The 6,000-nt window shown below is 45.7% G+C and overlaps 1 protein-coding gene across 1 annotated transcript in view; it reads left to right on the top strand.

Moving 5' to 3' along the window:
• The first annotated feature begins 3,804 nt into the window (after nt 1-3,804).
• Nucleotides 3,805-6,000, top strand: part of SEMA3C (semaphorin 3C) — a 128,096-nt gene continuing 125,900 nt past the window's right edge. Inside the window, exon 1 of the mRNA XM_075428503.1 lies at nt 3,805-4,248. The gene's annotated coding sequence lies outside the window, so the exon portion shown is untranslated. The remainder of the gene's footprint in view (nt 4,249-6,000) is intronic.

Raw genomic sequence — 6,000 nt, 5'->3', positions numbered from 1 at the left:
GGATTACATTCGATGGTCACTTTATCACACCTTTACTACATTTTTCTTTATAATAGTTAGCATTTGATCTTGTCTGAATTGTAAATCTGTGCTTGTGTTCAAAGCAGATACTGACTACCAAGCCTGTTGATCTTAATGGCGAGTTGTTCCCAGTCCAGTGAAATGAACTGATTCTCCACCATGCCGTCTTTAACCACCCAACTGTGTCTCCGGAGGTTCCTGTCTTCCTCCTCTGCCATCTTCATCCACCTTAGTTTCCTTCCTCTGTCTTCTCTCTTTTAAATCTGTGTTCCTTCTGGTCCTACTGCCTCCTATAATTGGTTCACTTTTTCAGGAGCTTAAAATCTAAGTGCAGAGAAACAAAACAGAACCAAAAACACAACCACCCCCCCAAAATGCTAAGGAAACGCCCAAATCCAGTCTTGTCTTTCTCCTTCCTGGCTTCAGCAAGTGTTTAGGTCTAAAGCTAGGCCTGGGCCCATTAGGTTGATTTGTTTGGGTAAGAAGCAAACACCATGCACTGATACAACAAAATCAGCGTCTGTTTGTTTTGGCCATGAGGATTTGCCTGCTCAGATCACATCGCAAGAGTCAGAACCTCTCTGACTCCGCAGCTGAGAGCGAGGGTCTGACTCTGTCCTCACACATATGATGCAACCTGGAGTAACTGTATTTAGTTATAAATTTCACAGGCACTGAATCAGAACTAGAAGCAAATTGTACACCGCCTTGTATGCTTTGTGCAATATGGGAATGATTAAAAATCAGCTACAAAGCAGACTCCAACTTATTTGTCCTCATCCCCATGTTAGCCTGTAAAATACACAGCCTGGAAAGCAAGTGGCTTACATACTTTTCATTTCACTCACACGGCTGATTCATGCCAGTAAATACTGAAACCCCACCTCATAGTTTGGAGAAGTAATTTCCATTCCATGAGTTTTGCTTGAAGCTAATAAATGCTATTACAAAACATCTAAAGTAAAACTTTAACCATTTCACTCAGCCCAGCTGTGAAGTTCAAACTGCTTTTTAAAGTTAATTATCATGCTCTGACCTGCACATATGCACGTTAAATACAAATAAATCAATATGGCATGCTTATTCTTGTTTCAGTTTGGCTTTTGTTTTTAATATTAGCATACTCTTGCTTTGCCTAGCAGATATACAAGCGTGATGGTATCTCACAGATGAAAGTTGTGTGTTTGTCTCTTTGTAGTTCATTTGCTATTTTTTAAAGCCAAAGTCCTTGAGGGAGTGTCGGAAAGCCCCATAATTTTCCTCAATGTTCCATTTTACCTTTTTATCTCTGATGTAGCTAGCACATGTGAGAAAAAAATGCAGAAATGCAGATAGCCAGATGGCTCCCCAGTGTCCGTACGTACAAAAGCACTGAAAAACACAAGTGACTTTAACGCGAACGTTGATTCCTGCTGGAGCATATTCTGTTTGTTATCTTCTTCTAACGCTATATTATTAGGATCACATTTGTAATCTTACCTAGAAGACCATTATGCTGAATTTCAAGAAGAAAAATTAGTTTGTTTGTTTTTTATTCAGGTAAAAAGTATTTGAGGAGGACAGTTAGAATCATCGTAATTTTTAGTGTTCGTATTCATAGTAACATTCTCTTTTTTCTTTGACTGGTACTTCCACCCATTACACATCTCCCAAAAATCTCCTAAAAGAGAGCTTATTTCATATTTGCTTTGCGGTTTTCTGTGCACTCTCCTCTGAATCACCCTGCATAGACCACAGCAAGAGGGAGAATACTGAATGAGCTGATTCACTTCTGTGGCTTGGTGTGGTGATCTCTAATTGCACTTAGTTGTGGGGATTTTCCAAAGCAGACAAGTGACTTCTCCTTTTGCCAGGGTGCTGCTGTCAGACTGAGGCATTTGAATGTCACCACACTTCAAGGATGAGCAGCATCATGTTCACAGCCACACCGCCTGCCCATTGAGAGAACAAGCTTTCTGATGGCCTTCTGACTGTTCTCTAGGACAGCGAATGTTCATGTATTTCTGTGTGGTTTATTTGTGTTACTAAGGAGAACTGGAAGAGCATCAGTATTTTTAAGGACTCATGATCCGGAGAGTTTTGTTCATCTGGTGTCATCAACTAATTCATCTTCAAGATATGATCTGAAGCAGGTCATGCTTTTCAAAATTCTGGACGCCCTTCTCTTCTGGCATCAGTTGTAAATCTGATGTTTCGTTTTGGAGGAAGGAGCATTCCATATTTTCATGTTCTCTGGGATTAGAAGTGCCTTATAATACTGGAATTTCTCACTTGAAGAAAGCACTATCTTTGCTAGGCTGGCGCTGAAGCCTGGGGGAGAACCTGTCTTAGAAATATGTGTGACCTTATGTCATGTAGATGAACTTTTATGCAAAATAGCCTATAGACACAGGCCACAAAGACATCCACACGTATAGACAAATTTGTTTAGGAAGGGCACTGTATTCAGGCTACAACCTGCTCTCTGGCCATAATGCATTAGCATCGACTGTTTTGGTTAGCATGGTCAGAGTGTGTAACACCTGGAAACAAAATTATAACTTCCAGTGTGTGCACTTACTCTTTGTGGGCACTCGTTTGCTTGTTAACATTCTTCTGCCTGTGGGACATGGCTGCAAAAGTATCACCAGCCATGCTCCTTCAAAGTATTGCTGCGTCAGTACCTTGCCATGCAACCCGCACCACCTCAGCTGGATCAGAGACCACCTCTCTCTGCAAAAGGGCAAACCTTTATTCAAAAGAAGCTTGCACTCAGCAGGCCAGTCTAGAACAGAATATGCTTGCAGCATAACTTAGGAAAACCTAACCCAGAACCCAGATACTGTTGTTTGGAAAATTTTAGTGGCTTTAATGGAGCTATGCTGCTGTTCACATTTTCAAGACACCTTGGGTAAAATTTTAAAAGCTGTCCAACTGCTGTGAGAGAACAAATCTCACCAGAACTGGAAAGTCTGCAACAACCAATAGCCCAGTGTCTCAGGGAAAAAATGAACTTGAGCAAATGCAGCTCCCAGTCTCCTAAAGAGCTTCTGAAGGCCTGTAGTAAAACTGGAGCAATCAGAGGACTGAACTACAAATCTAACTACTGCTCTAACAGTCTGTTCTTAGTCTTTTTCGCTCATTTTTGTTGAGGTTTCAAATCGAGGAAATAATTCAGGGGAGGGGAAAAGAGAGGAGAGAAAAAGGGGGGAAAAGAGAGGAGAGAAAAAGGGGGGAAAAGAGAGGAGAGAAAAAGGGGGGAAAAGAGAGGAAAAGAAAAAAAAAAGAAAAGAAAAAGATAAAAAGAAAAATAAATGATAAAAAAAGGGAAAAAAGAGAAAAAAGGAAAAAGAGAAAAAAGAAGCGAAACCCCTCTGAGTGGGGCTGGCTGTGACCCGGTTCCCTCACCACAACCCGCCGCCCCTCTCCCCTCTTCACAGTGACACCTACCGGCCCCCCCGCCCGCTCCCCGGGGGCTCCGCTCTGCCCGGACCCGCTCCCCGGGCCCGGCTGCCCGCCCGGGGCCGCTCTCCCGCGAGCCCCGCCGAGGCGAGCCCGGAGCCCCGTGACGGCCCGCACGGAGGGGCGGAAACTTTCCCGGCCAGTTTCCCTCCCTCCTCCAGCGAGCCCCGCGGGCGCGCAGACTGCGCGGATGCGGGTCGGAAGCTACCAAGGTCGGGGCCAAGCCGGGGGGGTGGGGGAGAGGGGCGTCCCCCTAAAAAGCCTTTGATGGCACCGCGCCCCCCGACCCGGCGCGGCGGAGCAGCGGTGGCTGCGCGATACCCGGGCCCTTCGTTCCGGCCAGGCCGGGCGCCCTCCGGCGCGCTCGGCGGGGTGTGGCCTCGCCGCTATTTATGAGGCGCAGCCCCCGTCGGCTCCGCTGATGAATGATGCGCCGGCGGCCGCGGAGCCGGGCCCGGGCAGCGCGGCGAGGGCAGGGCAGCGCCTGTAACTGGAAACCGGAGCCGCCGCCGGGCCGCTGCCCATTCACCGCGCGGCGCGGCGCTGCGGGCTGCGGACGGGCGCTCCCGCCGCTGTAGGAGCCCAGCTGGACCGCCTGCGTTACGGGGGAGCCGGGAGGACCTGCGCAACCACCGGGAAGAGAGACTTTGCTTTTTTTTTTCTTTTTATTTCCCCCCCTCACAATGAGCCAGGTTCAGAATTAAAATGTTCTGGTGACGGGAGCGAAGTCCGTAAAGTGACAGAAGCCAGACAGAAATCTGTATTACTGGTTCCTCTGATAGCTGGGTAAGCATAATTGAAAGTTCTCTTTCTTTGCCGTAATAGATGTGAAATGTGTTTGACGGTTGAATTTTCCTCCTGTTCACAGATAAAGCAATATTTTCCAGATTAGCATAGTCTGTGTTTGGTGGGTGGGGTTTTTTTCCCCTTTCTTTCTTTCTTTCCTTTCTTCTAGTGAATGATTTTCCTTACAGGCTTTAAGGGTAGGACTCGGCATATAGTGGATGACACCTGCACGGCACTTTACAGCAAAGCCATATAATACTTTCCAGAAGTGATATGGCACGCTGAAAGTGACCTCCGTGGCAGGAAAACTTCACCACTTCACTTGAGTAGCGGTCTGCCAGCTTGTTTAGAGTTAGAATAGAGCAGAAGAGCAGAAATGTAATTAGACATAGCTTTTTGTCTGTCCTAAAAGATTCTTTAAAAGTACTTGGAAGGTTTTTAGGTCTGTGGGTTGTCAGCAGAGATCATGTGCACAGGACACGCTGAATATAGTATCATGACTTACTGAGATAAATTCAGAACTGGGATATAAGCCCAAACTCAGATTCAAACCTGCAGTGAGTTTGTGTTCAGTTACCAGGTATGTAAATCTCTGAAATTAAACCTGTTTCCATTAGGTAACTCGCATGTCAGACACCCCGAGGTACCCTTTTGGCACCGTGTGCATTTATTATTTATGTGTCTACCAGCTGGGTAGGAACCATGCAGTTCAGAATTTGAATCTTGTATTTGCCTGTCACTTCTGTGTTAATGGTGAAGATCTGCAGTTTGAGCAATGAAATGTGGCAAGGTTTCGCTCCTGTAACTGATTGCACTAGAATTGGCAGGAGGCAGAAGAGTGGGAGGGAAAGAGTGGTGAAAGGGGGTTTTTAGTTATTATTTCCTACAGTATCATTTAAGGGAAGAGAGAAATACACACACTTGTTCCTCTTTGACTTTTATTGGGAAGCAAGCATAGTGCTACTACTGTGAAATACTAATCCCTTTGCATCTGTTAAATCATATGTTCAGTATGATTGGCTATTTGTTTTGGCCTGACAAAGAAATTTTATTGGGATTTAATGACTTTTCTCTCTTAGAAGAGGGGTAAGTTAAAGGGTATCCCATGGGCTTGTGACAAGGTTTTAAATTTAAAGACCACAAAGCAGCATTAATACTAGAGTTCGTGCAGCCTGTTTAAAAATTGTTCTTGGCAAAAACTCTGCGACTATCATTTTATTAGTTAACAGACTCTTAGAGATAATTTGGAGCTGAGCCAGAATGGATATGTTTCTCCTGTAGACCAGATCTGTAGCTGGCCAATTTCTGACACTGGTGTTTTTGTCAATTAGCGGAGTTGCAGCCATTACTTGATCTTCACGCATCTCTCTCAATACACCAGAGCAAATCGTGATGGAGAGCTTAGAGAGTGGGCTACAGAGCTGTGCGCTGGCTCGCGCGTCTCCTTCCAACCCCCAACTTAGTATGGAGTTCCCGTGTGGAGAGAAGCCTTTCAGGACGATTTACAGTCAGTGGATGGGGAGTGACAGGGGTAGTAATGAGATACGGAGCTTTTACCACTAAGTCAGTGATGTGGATCCAGCCCAAATTGGTGTTGACCTGAAGACATCCCTGCCTGACAGCTGTTTCCCACCACGCTGTGGTGGTTACAGCCGGTTCTTTAAGGACAGGTGTGACTCTCAAAGGGACCGAATGAACAAGCGTGTAGAAATACTGGCTTCCACTGGAGGGACTGTAGTGCTAGAGCAGAGC

The sequence above is a fragment of the Opisthocomus hoazin genome, chromosome 8, assembly GCF_030867145.1.
Source record: "Opisthocomus hoazin isolate bOpiHoa1 chromosome 8, bOpiHoa1.hap1, whole genome shotgun sequence".
NCBI classification, from domain to species: Eukaryota; Metazoa; Chordata; class Aves; order Opisthocomiformes; family Opisthocomidae; genus Opisthocomus; species Opisthocomus hoazin.
Note: the sequence above shows the minus strand (reverse complement) of the source record. Positions and strands in the feature narration are given on the sequence as shown.